The sequence below is a fragment of the Syzygium oleosum genome, unplaced genomic scaffold (genome assembly GCF_021117445.2).
Source record: "Syzygium oleosum isolate NSW1041296 unplaced genomic scaffold, Sole_v2.1 Sole_v2.26, whole genome shotgun sequence".
In the NCBI taxonomy this organism is placed as follows: Eukaryota; Viridiplantae; Streptophyta; class Magnoliopsida; order Myrtales; family Myrtaceae; genus Syzygium; species Syzygium oleosum.
Window position 1 is genome coordinate 3,519,525 of NW_026607510.1, and position 17,201 is coordinate 3,536,725.

A 17,201-nucleotide genomic window follows, 5' to 3' on the forward strand; every position below is an offset into this window, starting at 1 on the left:
AACGGTCCTCAATTGGGTCGGGTTTTTCCAAACCCTTACCTTGTGCAGCGATAGGGATTTTCATTTAAATTCGATTAACTGTGTGAGAGTTTTATAGGAAAAGTCGCCACAAGTCTTTTGGGATTGGTTAGAAACCAAGTGAGGTATGGGAGTATAACTACTTCCTACGCAACTAGAGATTTAAGGTTGGTGATTTGATTACTCTAACTAGCGCCCTTTCAGTATCTAAACTTTATTATTTGTCAACTAAGGTGTCCAGGTAGTCTTTTCACAAAATTATGAATCCTAAGGTTCTTGTGCCGCTAGGTGTCCATGCAATGTTTTTATAGGTGTTTATTATGATCCTAAAAAAGTAACATAACCATTCAGCTAAAGCAAACAAATCACAACATAGGAAAACAATAGAAAAGAATCACATTCAATTGCTCTAAGAAAGTAATGATGAGCAAGTAAAAAGGTAAAGTGCGGTAAGGTAACCCAATATGAGTTGGGTAAAGAATTGACATGACCTTGTTATTAAACCCCGGGATAGAAACTCCATGAGCTTAGTTCAATCTAAATCCAATTTCCTAAAGAAACTAATTTTCTTATTTATAAACCACAAAAAATCATGAATTTTCCTAAACCATGTGTATTATCCAAATGAAACTAAACTAATTCTAATGCCAAAATCTAACAACCTAATCAAGGACTATTTTATAACCATTTTCTATTTTTTTTGTATTTTATTTATTTATTTATTGTTGTTCTAATAAGAGAGGACTCAGACTGGGCTGTTAAGCCCAATCCGAATATGGTCCAATATGGTTCCACGGGTTTTGGTCAAATTGGACCCAAATTTAGGCTTTATTACTTCCAGCCTTTCCTAACTATATATTCTCAAAGCCCAATTTTGAAACTTACCCAACTGAAGCCTATATATCCACATGAATGTCAAAGCCCATCTCTCGTTATAGCTAAGTTTGGCCCAAACTATCTAAGCCAAATCAAATCCAAACTCATTCACCAAATATAAATACATGTGATATCCATATTTATAACTCGCCAATCGAAAGACGAATTAGATTCAAATTTTTTGTTTCTCAAAACGGATATACAAGGGATTTGAGTTTGACATTGAGCTCAAAGCATCAATCTTTTTGCATGAATTTTCAAAATGGCTAGAGCTACTTAAACCTTTCTTTATATTACACCATTCTTAAAACTGACCCGAATATTTTTATCTTTACATTAAACCTTTCTTCTTTGTGTTTATTTGCTTGTTGAATTGGATCCCTTCGGTAAGTTTTTATCAACACATTTTATTCTAATAATAGAAATTAGTCTATTTCAAGCAATCAAATCTCGAGATCTTGAAATACCCCACTAACCTTAAGGACTCAAGAAATTCACATGAACGGCTCAAACACGAGAGCACACAGTAAAATGAGGAACCAAACTTGAGTTGTGTATCAAGTATCATGCAAGTGCAGCGGGAAGGTAATGCCGGTCCTTAACCATCAAGCCAACCATTTTGAGGGTGAGTTTGGGAACCTCTTGACTAAGACTTGTACTGCAAAATTGTTTATTGGCGAGTAATATGTCGATGTTTCATTCATTTGCAAGAGCAGCATACATGAGGGAAATTAAGTTGGCGGCAGTGGCGAGATCTCATGCTAGAACGGAGGTATCGTTGATGCCAGCGCGGTGGCAAGAGGTCGAAGCTCTCCCCTGATTAGTTTTCTAATCAAAAGGCGCTTAAAAAATTAACCGCAATTTGGTGGTGGTGATATCCATATTTATAACTCACTAGTCAAAAGACGGATTATATTCCAATGCACTTTTATTGTGGGTGATACCAAAATGTATGATCTTTTTGCATGGATTTTCCAAATGGCCCGAGTTACGTAAAACCTTGTATGCGATTTTTTCTTTATATTTAACCTTTATTCTTTCTGTTTATTTGCTTGTATCAACATATTTTATTCTAATGATTAATATGTCTGTTTTATGTGATTAAATCTCGAGACCTTGAAATACCCCACTAATTATACGCCAAATGAAGTTAATGAACAGCTCAAACATGGGTAAAATGAGGAACCAAACTTGAGTGGGCAAATTAACAAAAAAGTCCCAAACTTATTCAGTTCTAAACCTTTTTTTGGCCAATTCAGTCCTAAATCTTTTACATTTGTGTCAAATTAATCTATCCGGTCAATTTTGATAGGCCGGCTGACACTGATGTGGATAATTTTTAATAATATTTTATTTTTTTTTCGAAAATTTTAATTTTCCTTTTCCTTTTCCTTTTTCTTTTCTTCCTTCTTTTCTTTTTTTGTCCTCACAGTGGCCGGCGCCGCCTGGCATCCACGTCAGCACCGGCCAGCCAAAGTCGACCGGATGAACTGAATTAGCATAAATGCAAAAGATTTAAAATTGAATTGGTATAATCGCAATAGATTTAGGACTTTTTTGGTAATTTTCCCAACTTGAGTTGTGTATTGTGTATTGTGCACTTGTAGCAGAAAGGTAATGCCAGTCCATAGCCATTAAGCTAAGCATTTTGAGGGTGAGTTTGGGAACTTCTTGAGGAAGACTTGTACTCCAAAATTGTTTATTGTCAAATAAAATGCTGATGTTTCATTCATTCAAGATCAACATATATAAGGGATATTAAGTTGGCGGCGGCAGTGGCACCGGTGAGATCTCATGCTAGAACGGAGGTATCGTCAATGCCGGCACGGTGGCAGGAGGTCTAGGCTCTCCCCTGATTAATTTTCTAATTAAAAGGTGCTTAAAAAATTAATCGTAATTCGGTATAGTGCCACGTCGCAGAGTTGGAGATATCGAGCAAAGCGGAAACTTCCCCGAATATTCAAGAAAATGATAGTCAATTCGTAGATCGAAGATGCTCTACTATTCAAACGATACATATCTAGAGACCTTAGAGAACCCATGATGCGTTTTATGTGGGAAAAGCATTTAATGATGTCAAAACCAATCCGGTCGTGTTGACTGACTTTTGTGGGCCTGATCTTAATTACCGAGAATGAGACTGGTTGCTAACCAATGCTTGAATTGGTCCAAGACGATCTTAGCTTGGCACTTTCACCGACATAAATCTAGTAGTTCACAGCGATCGAACATAAGCAAAACATGAATTCCCCTTCGCTATAACACAAGACATGAATTGCCAATTAAGGAGTTGGTGGGGGTGATATCTCATGTGAGAATGGAGGTTTCGATGAAGCCCATAAAAGGTGCTTGGAGGACTATGGTCTCACTTAATTTACCTTTTGATTAAGGGGAGTTTAAAGAAAATTTTTCCTAAGCAACCAATCAAGAACACAATTAATCAAACCTTACTTAGATCGAAGGGTTACTCTTATACATTGAAACAACCTAGAAAAGCATCTTCACAATCAGTTCAAACAGTCAAAATCAAGTGATATCGACTTATCTGTCCAACCTTAATTTCTGAGAAAGGGACTGTTGCTAACCAACCTTGAATGATCCCAAGAAGATCTAACATTATATGTTCTCTGATATAATTAGGCAATTCCGAGCCTCCTCCTTCTCAACATGGCATCTATCGTGTGTGTTCTCTCTATTTTAGCTTCTGCTTCTCTCGCAAAAGCTCAAGAAACGAGATCAAACATAACGCTAGGTTCTTCTATAGGTCCAACCCCTAACTCCTCTTCTTGGCTCTCACCTTCAGGACTCTATGCCTTGGGGTTCTACCCTCAAGGCCAAGGCTACGCGGTTGGAATCTTCCTAGCCGGGATCCCGCCGAGAACTGTCGTCTGGACTGCGAACCGAGACGATCCGCCCGTTTCCACTGGCGCCACCTTGCTCTTCACCAACGATGGACGCCTCATACCGCGATCCTCGCAAGGTCTAGAAACTTCCATTACTTCAGCCGCTAGGTCGGCCTATACCGCTTCTATGCTTGATTCGGGCAATTTCGTGCTCTACGATCACAAGGGAAGCGTATTATGGGGGAGCTTTGACTACCCCACAGATATCCTTTTGCCGACCCAGCACCTCTTGGCAGACCAACAGATAATCTCTAGCATCTCGGCAACGAACCACTCAACTGGGAATTTCCGTCTCAAGATGCAAAACGATGCATGGGAGTCTGGTTCAGTATCCGGTGAACACTTCGGATACAGCTCCGAATGCTTATTACGCATCTGGGACGAACGGCGCAGGAAACAATGTCTCGCTTAACTTTGATGTTGATGGGCATTTGTTCTTGCTCAACATCACGGGCTATGTCATAAGGAATATGACTTCTGGAGGGCTACTGACTAAGAGCATGATTTCCCTCTTTAGGATTGACTCTGATGGCTTGACGAGATTATATTCATATGATTTGAATCAAAAGGGAAATTGGTCCATCGTGTGGTCGTCTACAAAAGATGAATGTGCTCCGAAGGGATTATGCGGCTGAAACGGCTTTTGTGTAAAAAATGACCAACAAGCTAATTGCCAATGTCTTCCCGGATTTGATTTTGTTGAGCAGGGAAATTGGGCAGCACGCTGCGAGAGGAATTTCACCGTCGAGACTTGCAAGACAAGAGAGGCGAGTGCGAGTTACATCATTCAAGCTGTTGATAATACCGTTTGGGAAGATGATTTGTACTCGGTCATTTCGTCGACAGATGAAGATGGGTGCAAACAGGCATGTTTGGTGGACTGTAACTGCGAGGCTGCACTCTACAATGGTGGGAATTGCAGGAAACAAAGGCTTCCATTGAGATATGGAAGAATATTGATAACTGATCCGACCAGCGTGCTGATCAAGGTAGGCATCGCGAAACCCGTTGATGCTAATCAAAACAAGAAGGAAATAACCCGAATGGTTATACTTTTTCTTAGCCTTTCCCTCCTCGCTTTTGGATTCGTCATGATGGCTATTTCTGTAGTTATATTGTGCAAAAATAAGGTGTGGACGTACCGAAGGATCCGCAATAATATGGAGGTCGGTTTGGCCAAAGATCCGGCACCTCGATTGTTCACTTATGCAGAACTCGAGTTAGTCACCGACAGTTTCAAGGAACAGATAGGTAGGGGAGCATTTGGAACAGTTTATAGAGGGGTGATTCGCGAGAAAATGGTTGCCGTCAAAAGACTCCCTAAGTGCTTGGCTGAAGGGGAAAGAGAGTTTCAGACCGAGGTGGAAGTCATCGGTCGAACCCACCATCGAAACCTAGTCCGCCTCCTTGGGTATTGTTTGGAAGGAACGAATAGGCTTTTGGTGCACGAGTACATGAGCAACGGATCACTTGCGAACATACTCTTCAATAGGCCCGAAAGCCATCCCTTTTGGGACGAAAGAATGGAGATAGCACGGGATATAGGCCGAGGGGGCTATATCTGCATGAAGAGTGCGAGACACAAATTATCCACTGTGACATAAAGCCACAGAACATACTCATGGACGAGAACCATGCCAAGATTTCAGATTTTGGACTTGCAAAGCTGCTAAACGCAGACCAAACCTGAACTTTTACGGTGATTCGTGGGACGAGAGGTTATGTGGCGCCCGAGTGGCACCGGAACCAGCCTGTGACGGTGAAAGCAGACGTTTACAGCTTCGGGATTATATATTTGGAGATCATCTGTTGCCGGAGGAGCGTGGAATTGAACTTTCCGGAGAGCGAAGCCATCTTGGAAGAATGGGTTCGTGAATGCTTTTTGAACGGTGAGATCGGGAAATTGACCGGTGATGAGAAGGTTGATGAGGATGAATTGAAGGCCGCTATCAAGGTCGCGCTCTGGTGCATCTCCGATGACCCGACGCTCCGTCCTACGATGAAGAGAGTTCTATTGATGTTGGAAGGAAGTGCCCAAATCGCGATGCCTCCTATTACTTCATCTTCCATTTGTACCGACTAAGGCTATGTTTGAATACTTAACATATTGATGTATACAATGCTGGGGAACCGAGAACTCCTATCTAGTAGTGCTTCTGGGATTGGACCAAGACATGAAGACATTATTTTTGTTCACTAAATAAAGTACAGATGATATTTCATTTGTGTGCATAGCATTGCTCTATATACGAACATCGGTCACTTTGCCATACCAAACAGGGAATCGACATCACATGCCCGATTTATAGACAGAACGAAACCGACTACAGTGGTGGAGAACAAGGGTTATCCTCTTAAAGTGCATGCTTCATCCAATTATCGTTTAATTCTCTTCGATCTTCACAATATATATCTCTAGATTTCAGAATACAGTTGCTTGAGCGGGAAAATTGTCCAAAAAAAGTTCAAAATCTATTGCATTTTTGCCAATTCAGTCCTAAACCTTTTCACTTATTGCCAATTGAGTCCTAAACTTTTTCACTTCTTACCAATTGAGTCCATTAGACTAATTTTGGTTGAAAATTGCTGACGTGGACGCCAGCTGGCCTTCCGTTGATTGCACTTTTTGACAGTTTTAGTACTCGATTGCACTTTCGTGGCAAGTTTTAGGACTTGATTGCGCTTTTTGAAAGTTTTAAGACTCAATTGCATTTTCATTATAAGTTTTAGTCCCTTAAACTATCTAGACCAATATTCAAATATTGTTCTTCTTTGTTAGTTAGAAGAACGGGTTTGTCGAGAATTTTACACGCTAGTACGAGTCAATCAAGACTGATCGACTCAAATTGACTTGTATGGATGCTCTTACTTGGCAGGTCTCGCTAAGGCTAAGTTCCATCTGCATGTCTATTCCCTTGCCGTGATATGCTGGTTGCTGAACGAGTCCACTTGACCAACAGAAACAATTTTGAAATTTCTGCAGCGAATACTCATATCCAGAGTGTCTAAATTCTCCATCGTTTACAAACCCATTACTTCAGAGAAAGGAGCGATGTTTGTTGAATCGCCGCAAATTCTTCAGCGGGATATTTCATGGAACGGAGAAGCCACATACCACATGCAATAAAGATGATTGCATTGGATAGCATGACAGTCGCGCAAACTTTTGGGAGAGAGTTTGCACAGGAGATGAGTAGTTTTGCAAGTGACTTTTGTTTCGGTTTTGTCAGTGTGCTTTCATCTCTTCCAATTGGATCGCCTATTCCATATTGTGATTCTACTCAGTTGCCATCGTCAACATCAGCATCATCAAGTGTTTACGAATGCCCGTCATGGTGCTATGAATGCTTCGATAGCGAACACCTGATCACCTAAAACCTGAATCCTGATTGCTCGCCACAAACTGTAACCGGCAACGATTCTAGGGATAGGTTGTCCATCACATTCAGGATTGACTCGCCAATAGCCTCAGAGCTTGCTTCAATCTCCATCACAACTTGTCTAATGCCATGTTCAAAGGCAACACACATGATTTCAAACTCGAAACAGACTGAATGCCCCAACAGGTGGGACTGAGAACTAGCAAGTAGCAACGAGTCCAGTTTAACCTATGCCGGCATATAGGTGACAAGTCTGGTTGTCATTAAAAGAATTAAAGAGAGGTATCAATTGCACTTTTGTGATAATTTTTAGTACATGATTGCATTTGTGCATCCTGTTTTTTCGATTACCACCAATTTGATATGTCTTATTCCTTGACAAATTTTAGAATTTCTAGTGCACTTATCCATTTTTTTATATACGAGTTACTTTCATTTGTTTGAACGAATTTTTCACTGTACAAGTTAATTATTCTTTCTTGAACTAATTAATAGAATCTTATACTTTAGAGAAGTGTTATAATATATTAATACGAGTAAAGAGGGAACAACCATCAGAAGTCAAATAAGTTCTTTCTTGAACCGAATAAAATAGTCCTCTATTTATATGAAGTACTAGATTATTCTAGTAAGAATAGAAGGGCACTAACAAGAGTGTATGCACAGAAGGGAAAAGAGGAAACTAGGTTGAGACTTTAGAGAGAGAGAGAGAGAGAGAGAGAGAGAGAGAGAGAGAGAGAGAGAGAGAGAGAGAGAGAGAGAGAGAGAGAGAGAGAGAGAGAGCAATTTAAAAGAATTAATATGCTTGGTTCTCGATCTCAACATAAAATTGCATAGATATTACGTAGTGTTTTATTTCATAAGGAAACAATACAACAATGTATGATAAATGAAGATATATTACAAGAGATGTCAATCTCTTAATTTTAGCATTTCCAAGAATCTATTTGTGATTTTGATTGACATTTCCATATTATTTCTCCCTCGATTGATAAGTAAGTGCCTTTACTCCCCTTCAAATTAGGAATGAGAAAATCCCAAATTCTCAATTTGCAACATAAGTTTCCAAATGCATTTCTAGATAATGACTTCATGAAGAGATCGGCAATTTGATGTACATATGGAACATAATTAGTGACAAGTGTTTAAAGAGCCATTTTTTCATGCATATAATGATAACCTAATTCTATATGTTTAGTTTTTGTAGGAAACACATGATCAATCGACATATAAAGTGCACTAATATTATCACAAAACGCTATTGGTGGACTTGAGAGATGAATGCCTAAAACTCTCAAAAGGAACAATATCCAAGTGATCACTGCAACAGTCGATGCCATTGGACAATACTCGTTGGCACTAGATTGGGCATTCATTCATACCTTCTAGGGGTGAGTAGTTTCAAGTTCCATACAGGTTTCACCTGAAATCTGGAACTCACTTGTGGAAACAAGTTCCTCACTTTTTGGAACCTGAAATCTACCCTGCATACTTTAGAACCTTATCACAGATTCCAGGGTTGGTTCTAGGGTCTACTCAGGTTCTATTTGTATTATTAATTGAAAAATTTCAATGAATTATCATTTTTTTAATATTTTGATCTGTCATACTCTAACTCTCAACTCACTCTTAGACTTTTACCCTACCTCTTTGAAGAGTGTGGGAGTTGAAACCCACATCTCAAACTAAATGTATAAACATCCTCACCCCTAGCCCCTCCTCCCCTGGTGAGAAGGTAGGGAATCAAACTCCCCACTTCTCTCATCCCAAGTAGGAAGGGTGGCCACTAGAGCAAACCCTAGTAGTTAGTGGATCATCATTTTTATTGATCGCTATTTGCTATTACAATCCACTGACCACAATTTATATTTAGATACACGAGGGATATGAAACATTAACAAAATAAAAGTCTTAGTTGTAAAATGAAAGCCTAGACTAGTAGTTCCAAATTTTACACTCATAATTGAATACCATGGATACCACATGATCGCACAAAGACATGGACCAATAAAAACACAAAAACTTGTTTCGGGTTCCAAGTAACAACTACTTAGAACCGGGAACCTATCCGTCGAAATAGGTACCCCAATTTTTAGAACCTGGAACCTACCATGCATATCTTAGAACCTGGAACTGACATGTTCTCATTAGTTCGGTTTTCAGGTTCTAGGTTCTACCCTAAAACCATGCTCATCCCTAGTTCCTTCTTAGCACTCTATGATATGCGGTTGCTACCTAAGAAGGTATAAAACCAACGGTTGATCGCCAAGTCAAGTGGCAACCAGCCCAATTTGCATCACAAAGGGCATACAAGTCCAAAGTTAATTTGGACAAGATTTGCATTCCTCGATCTAATGGTCCCTGACACGAAGTAAAATGCGCTTCACAATTTTAAAATGACTCATAGTAAATTGATGCATGAATTGATAGACAAAATCGATCGCATATGAAATATCTAGCCGTGTGATGGTAAGATATTGAAAACCTTCAATGATACTTCGATATAGTGCATGATCCGAAAATAGTTTTTGCATTTGTACTAGAAAGAGAGCTAGTGGCCATAGGCGTGGAAATTGGCTTGCAGCCCTCCATTTATGCACATTTAAGACCACTAAAAAATATCCTAACCGTCACACCCACAAAGTTGTGCAATGGCCCCGTATGCTTCATTGTCAATTCACTATCCAATGTAGAGATGAATCCATTAAGCAATTTGGGTCATCATCATTGACAATCGTGTTGTCCACATATAAAAATAGAGCCAAAGTACCATGATGCGTACCGTGCACTTGTAGCGGAAAGGTAATAATGGTCCTTAACCATTAAGCTAACAGTTTTGGGGTGATGCTTGTATTGCAATATTATTTATAGGCAAATAAAATGCCAATGTTTCATTCATTTGGAAGAACAACATATATGAGGGAGATTAAGGTGGCAGTGGCATGGATGAGATCTCATGCTAAAATTGAGGTTTTGTCGAAGCTGGCACGGTGGCAGGAGGTCAATGCTCTCCCCTGATCAATTTTCTAATGAAAGGTACTCAAAAAATCAATTGTGAGTTCGTGTAGTACCATGTCGTAGAGTAGGAAATTTCGAAGATACGTAAGAATCTTCAAAAGGAATCCATCAAAACTAAAACTTGGGGATAATTGTCCAATAACTCATAAATTTATTGTACGACAACCAATTCAGTTCTAAACCTTTTAATTATGCCAATTTAGTTCTAAACCTTTTGACTATTTACCAATTTAATATAAACATTTCTTTGTGTCAATTTAGTCTTAAACCTTTTGAAGATTTGCCAATTCAGTCATAAACCTATTATTTCGATATTTGGCTAGAAGGACTACATCGACAAGTCGTTAAAATATTTAAGAGTAAATTGGCAAATTATCAAAAGGTTTAGGACTAAATTGACACAATTGAAAGGTTTATGACTAAATTGACAAATCGTCAAAATATTTAAGAATAAATTGGCACAATTATAAGGTTTATGACTGAATTGGCCTTAATTCAATAAGTTTAAAACTTTTTGGACAATTTTCTCCTGAACCTGTGACGTGTTCTATGTTGGAAAAGCATTTAATGATATTTTAAAACCAAGCCAGTCATGTTGACTTTGACTCTGTTAGCCTAACATTTGTTTTTGTCTGTCATATTCTAACTCTCAACTCACTTTCAAACTTTTTGCTCCGCCTCTTTGCAGAGTGTGGGAGTCAAAACCCACATCTGAAACTAAACGTCCCCATCTAGTCATGGCCACGGTTCAGGAACCGCCGGTTCCGGTTCTGAACCGGCGGTTCCGGTTCCTGGCCATGTATGAACCGGAACCGTCCGGTTCCGGGCCGGTTCCGGGTCGGTTTCGGTCCGGTTCCGGTTCCGGGCCGGTTCATTCCCGTCCTGGTTCCGGTTCCTACCGGTTCCGGTTCATAATTTAAAATTTTTTAAAAAAATTATTAAATAAAAAAAATAATGAAATAATGAAATAATGAATTATTCAATATAAATTGTAATCAAAATGTAAATTGTAATCAAATTTGGGGACAAAAAGAGAGAATGAGGGGGCTTGAACTTAATAAATTATCATTAAGCGCCTTACAATTCGTTACAATGATCTATAAAAAAAAAGGAGCACAATATATATGCCCTAAAATGACCCAAAAACCTAAGCCTATCCGAACCCCCGCATTCCGTGCGCAGGGGTCACATGTCGTCGGATTATACTTCGGTTTCCCTAAGCTCACATAGGCGTGCCCGGTATGAGAAACAAGGGTCCCCGAAATATTTGCCAACTCCAACAGTTCTTTTATCCTCAGTCGTCGCTACCCGTTCCGGTAGCGGTAGCGGTACCGGTGGTATCTCCGTCGTTAAAGAATTCGGATTCATTATTCCGATCTATCTCTTGTTGTCGGTATTGAGCCTTCGTCCAATCATCGACGCAAGCTTGCATCTCCACTGATTTCGGAGCTAATCTTGAACGATGTTCGTCCAAAATATTACCTCCCGCACTGAATGCTTGTTCGACCGCAACAGTGGAACAAGGGCTTGCAAAAATTTGTTTTGCAATAAGTGAAAGGATTGGGTATTGGCTTGCGTGCCTCTTCCAGCAATCCAAAATTAAAAAACCTGTACTACCTTCGGATTCAGTAAACTCAAAGGAAACGGTTAGATAAATCTCTAATTCAGAAATATTTCCTATTGCTCCCTTTTGTTTTTTTTGTCTATTTAATAAAAGTTGGTACCCTCTACTAATTTTACCTGTACTCTCATTTTGTGTCTCGGTAGATTGAGAAGATCCAATATCACCTAAATTATATTTAGTAGAAAATTCATTATATAGTTCTATTACTACATTTTTAACCTCACGTAGTATGGTTGTAACATTTACCGCATCATAATGTAAACATTGATAATACGTATGCAAAATAATCACTTAAACCATCTAATTTGCAACGGGGATAAAAAAACACAAGCAACTAAATAAATAATGGGAATTTCGCCATAATAATGTAGCCACTTCATTTTCATTGTTATTATAGTATGTTGTAATTCAATATCATTTTCATATTCGTAAAAAATTTCGACAATATTAATACACTCTAATAAAAATAAATGCGTAGTAGGATAATAAACACCGGACAAAGTATAAGTTGCATCATTAAAAACCTTTAAAATATCTAAATTTTTTTTGCAAATACCCCACTCTTGTGGGTATAAATTAATCTGAGGTATATTGTTAGAAATGAATGCACATAATAAATCTTTATATTCATAAGATTCACCAAGCAAGTGGAAAGTAGAATTCCAACGAGTTAGAACATCTCTTGGAAATCTTTTTGGCTTTCTGGCATTTTCTCTACAAAATTTACCCCATTCTTTCATTTTTTTGGGATGTTTCCATAAAAATTGAATTGCCGTTTTTATTAATTCAAGAAAAATATCAAGAGTTTTCAAACCATCTTGTACACATAAATTTAAAACATGACAAGCACATCTAACGTGAAAAAATTTCCCGCCAAAAGCGGGTTTACAAATATTTTCTAAATCGGCAATTAAAGCGGTACTTGCCGCGGCATTATCAAAACCAATTGAAAAAATTTTGTTAAGCAAATAATATACTTCTAAAATTTGCCTAATCATTCTATAAATATTATTTGCTGTATGCTTACCATCGAAAACTCTAAATGCAATAACTCTTTTTTGAATACTCCAATCGTCATCTATCCAATGACATGTTATGCCCATGTAAGAATGCGTTTGCCAATGATCACTCCAAATATCACTACCTATATGCACTTCTTTTTTCCATTTCTGTAAAGATCTTTAATTATTCGTTTAAGTGAATTTCTAGGAACACGTTTTGCTTGTGGAGCACATATTTTTTGTACAAATTGATTAAAACCAAATCTTTCTCCAAAACTAAATGATAAATGCTCAACAGAAATAAATTTACCTAATTCTTCCTTATAAGTTTTTTCATTAAAATGAAATAAAGGGGAAGTGTTAGGATTGACGTACCCGGAAATTTGTTGTTGCCTGATATCGATTCCCGCTTGGGTTGGATGTTTGTTCCTAAGATGTCGTTTGAATGTTCCATATCCTTGTCCACCTGTATATTTATATATTTTCCCATAATGTTTACAAATTATATCATACCTTTTTTCACCAATATCAAACCTTTTCATTTTCGTGAAGTGATCCCAAATGTCAGAGGTAAATTCCCGCTCCGCCTCCTTTGTTGTAGATATTTGGGCAGGAGGATGAAAACTTTCTTGCATCGGGATGCGCTCTACATCGGGAAAAATGTTGATTTCATCATCTTGAAAATCTGCATAATCACGACGATCAAAAGAATGATGGGATTCCGTCATGATATTCTTACCTTTGCCAGTTGGCACTCGACTTCCACTTGCCATTTTTCGAGTGGATTGAGAGAATTGAGCGGATTGATTGGGAGAATTAAGAGAGAATTGAGCGGATTGAGAAAATTGAGAGAATTTAAGAGAATTTGAGAGAATTTAGAGTATTGAGAAAATTTGAGAGAAGAGAATTTGAGAGAATTGAGACTTGAGAGTATTGAGAGAATATGAGAGAATTTTAGAGAATTTATAAGAAAAAAAATGAGAAGAAAATTTAGGATAAAAAAAAAAAAGCTAGATAACTGTTGCATTGCAAATTTGCAACGGTTATCTTTTTAAAATTTTTTTTTTAAATTTTTTTACTTTTGCGGCTTTTGCCCATTGCCAAGGCTGCCCTGGCAACGGGCCGCAGCAGTGCCTGCAGACGTGCAGGCCCTGCTGCAGATTTTTTTTTTTAAATTTAAATTTAAATTTTTTTTGGAACCGGAATCGGGCCCGTAGGCCATGGGCCGGTTCCGAACCGCAAGCCCGGTCAACGGGCCGGGCCCGGGTTTGACCGGGCCGGTTCCGAGCCGAAACCAGCCCGTGGCCATGACTATCCCCATCCCTAACCCCCTGAGAAGGTGGGGGATCGAACTCCCCACCTCCCCCTTCTCAAGTAGGAAAGGTGGCCACAAGGACAAATCCCAATGGTTTGTTAGCCTAACTTTAATTAGTGAGAAAGGGACAGGTTGCCAACCAATGCTTGAATCATTTGAAGATGATCTTAGCTTTGCATTTTCACTAACATCAAACTAGTGATTCAGTGTGATCAAACATAAGCAAAACATGAAATTCCCATTTGCAAAACACAACATATTAATTGGGAATTAAGAGGTGCTTAAAGAAAATTAAACCACATAACTGGGTTTAATGCCAAGTGATGGTGTAGGAGTTTTTCCTAAGCAACAAATCAAGAAAACAACAATCAAACCTCAGACTGAAGGATTACTCCACTATATTGAAACAACCTGGAGAACCCCAATGATGATACGTGTTCCTGAAAAGCATCTTCACAGTTATTTCAACCGATCAAAATCGTGTTGATTTTGAGTTACTTGTCCCGACCTTACCATTTTCATTTTTGTCATTTACTTTATCAAAACGATAAATTCAGAAAAATGGAGTAATTTCGATTTCGATCCGGGCCAGCCCGTAACTTTTTTTTCTTCATTTTTTGATAAAATAGGAAGAAAATGAATTATCTCTTGCCCATATCTTTTCGATAAGTTGTTTGTGTGTTTATGCGCGCGTGCAGGAGTACCTACCATGTCCTAAATCATCAATAGTCTCTTACAGGATTTTTTGGGTTGGCAATTTGAAGTTGAAGTTTAGTGGAGCATTTACTAAATTTTTTTGGACCGACGAGCATTTAATGAAACAACGAGATTACTGGTAAAAAAAAAAGACAGCCAAGGAGATGAATTATGAATTTCGATATAGGCTCTAGAGATATTTGCTAGAGTTATGCGGGGCAGAATGTTGGTGAAAATCTCAAACGCGGTCGTTTGTAAAAACCTTAAATCATGACCAGTCATTTCTAATACACAGGCATTATTATTGAGTGATTTTCTTAATTTGTTACTCAAGTAATATTGATTTCTCAATTGCGTGCCAAATGTGGTTAATCGTCCTTCGTCGTTGCGAGAAAAAAGGTTCGCGAGCTAACTTGGAGTGATTAAGAATCGAACCTCGTGTCTAATGCGAGGCGTTAAGTATAATTACTTTCCAACTTAGCTGAGTAATTCGCTATCTAAGTTAACGTTGATTAAGAGAAAAAGAGAAGGTTATTATTACTAGTAAAAGGGCAAAAAACAATAAAAAAAAATGAGAAGAAGAAGAAAAAGGTGGTTCGTCCTTGATGCGTAGCCCTTGACTTGCGCCTGTTTTTCATGACAAAAGACAGTCCAATTATTACTCCAAAGTTGTCCATGCGTATGAATATAATGCCATGCTATTATGCGAATGTAATTGATGGGATCACCAATTCATGGTGCTTAGCGGCCATAATGTAAAGCTGAAATTTATAAAAAAGAAGAAGATAAAATAAGAGATTCATTATTGGAGGAGTATATACTATATGGGTATTTGAATATTATTCTATGATTGGAAAATCGTGAACCTTCCATGATTTTCTAGCACTTATAGTGGCACCAAACTAATTTCAATTCATAAGGGTACCAAAATCTTTAGGTAGGATTAAATGCTCGTGCCGCCGAAATTAATTTCATTAAATGGTTGTTCGGTAATTTAAGTGCAACCTTCTTGGTAAAATTACATGTTCAAGCTTAACCTAGTGATCTAATATTTGTACTAAATGAAATACGGTTGCAACCTAACAATAGAGATCTTACATTCAATTGGTTAGGTGGCTAAGAACATAGGTATGGCACCCTAGTCAAGAAGGAACATTTGATAGTATTGGGGAGTTGAAATTCATGTCAATTTTAAACAAAAAAAATAATTTGCTAATTTTCTTTTAGAGTCAAAGGGACTGTTAGATTGTGGGTCAATGTGGAGACATTTTATTTTCATTCTCTTAAATAATTAAAGATTTAATTTAGAAAAAAAGGGGGATGAAAGTCAATAGAATATCTTCTTTCTGTATACCATGTGAGGTCTCTCAAATTTTTGTATTTTATATATTCAAAGAGGACACCTTCTGGGGAAAATTCTCAATATTATTATTTTTTAATTTAGTGCCTCTTTGACCAGTAAGACAATAATAGAATGACTCTACTTGCTTCCTTGTTTCATGGCGAAAAGTCTTGTATAAGATAATTAAATTAAAGGAAAAAAGTTTGCCCGATTGGCTAAGAGTTAGAAATGCAATGATGACTTTTTTGGCACTGGTGGAGCAGCATTTTCTGCAAGAAAAAATAATTAGGAGAGGCGATGGAAATAATTCTCTGAATCTGATTAATCATGACTTTCGAAGCTATGGGGCTTGACTTTTGGCACGTTTGTTGCGTAAAGGTGGTGAATGTATGATGAATATTTTTGGTTTTTTTCTTTTGCTGCAATTTTATTTTTGTTTTTATTCTTTTGAGGCAATTTTATTCATGAATTAACTTACCGAGATATTATCCGATTTGACTTCTGAGCCTTACGATTTTGTCATTTGACATATAGATAGATTATTTCTCAAGATATCACCAAATTTGGTGGTGCTCTCACGTGAGCATACTTATCGTTGAAGTTTTAGGCTCTGTTTGTTTTGTGGAAAATATTTTCCTCATTTTCCGACGTTTGGTTTGCTTAAAAAAATGAGTCAACGGAAAATGTTTTCCTAATTAACAGAAAACCTATGCTTAAATTCAAGAAAATGATTTCCGTTTCGAAAAATCGAATAACACTTTCCAAATATATGACTAGGTATGGACGCTTAGACCTGAAATTCTATACTTGGACAAGGGAACCCTAGTGCTGGTTTCCAGGTCTCGGTGTTTAGGATCAAGGTCTTCGGAACCAGGTCCTCGATGCCCACGTCCAGGTCTATTGAGGCCGAGCCTAAAGCCTTGGTGCCCGTGCCCAATGCTTGGAACTTGAGCTTGGGTCCATAAAGGTAGTGCATGGGTCCTCGACGCTCGAGCTCTGGTCCCCAGCACTCAGGCTTGGGTCCATAA

General features: G+C 38.1%; 1 pseudogene; it reads left to right on the forward strand.

Moving 5' to 3' along the window:
• Positions 1 to 3,561: 3,561 nt before the first annotated feature.
• On the forward strand, positions 3,562 to 5,880 carry LOC115663386 (G-type lectin S-receptor-like serine/threonine-protein kinase LECRK3; annotated as a pseudogene).
• The last annotated feature ends 11,321 nt before the right edge of the window (positions 5,881 to 17,201 follow it).